Source organism: Penaeus monodon, chromosome 24, assembly GCF_015228065.2.
Source record: "Penaeus monodon isolate SGIC_2016 chromosome 24, NSTDA_Pmon_1, whole genome shotgun sequence".
Lineage (NCBI taxonomy): Eukaryota > Metazoa > Arthropoda > Malacostraca > Decapoda > Penaeidae > Penaeus > Penaeus monodon.
This window is the reverse complement of record NC_051409.1, coordinates 31,010,262-31,010,697: the sequence shown is the minus strand read 5'-3', so window position 1 is coordinate 31,010,697 and position 436 is coordinate 31,010,262. Positions and strand designations below refer to the sequence as shown.

Below are 436 nucleotides of genomic sequence, written 5' to 3'. Positions count from 1 at the left end.
CCTATTTTCGGGGGGGGGGGGCATCCACTCATAACAAGCATCTTTGAAAGTAAAGCCAAGAATTGGATTTTACCTTTTGGTCACAGGCGGAGTGTTGGAAAATGAACCTCTGATGAATTTCTGCAGCTTGGGTCGCGGTTACTGTACTTCACTGAATCTAAGTAGCATTATCGCACCTATTTCACTTTGAATTCGTTTTCAGCGGACTATTAGGAAGAGAATTCGTAAACACAGATATCACTATAAACAAACTTACGAGACGAGCATAGAGAACGGTGGCAACATTGCTGTCAAATAGGCAGGTAGATGGCTGCTATGGCGTTGCCAGATACTGCCATTTTCTTTAGCTTAATGTTTAAGGGAAAACTGTTTTGGGCCAATTAATCTTTCCCATTTTCGTGTTTTTTTAATTCTGAAGCAATGTTTTACCTTAACC

At 40.8% G+C, this 436-nt stretch overlaps 1 long non-coding RNA gene across 3 annotated transcripts in view; it reads right to left on the bottom strand.

The window, feature by feature from the left end:
- LOC119588715 overlaps nt 1-436 on the bottom strand; it is a 248,263-nt gene that overhangs the window by 132,121 nt on the left and 115,706 nt on the right. Inside the window, exon 1 of one of the 3 annotated variants that reach the window (XR_005230131.1) lies at nt 74-271. The exons of the other annotated variants lie outside the window; for them this stretch is intronic. This is a non-coding gene — a long non-coding RNA (uncharacterized LOC119588715). Of the gene's footprint in view, nt 1-73; nt 272-436 lie in introns of those variants that run through there. 3 annotated transcript variants of the gene reach the window in all.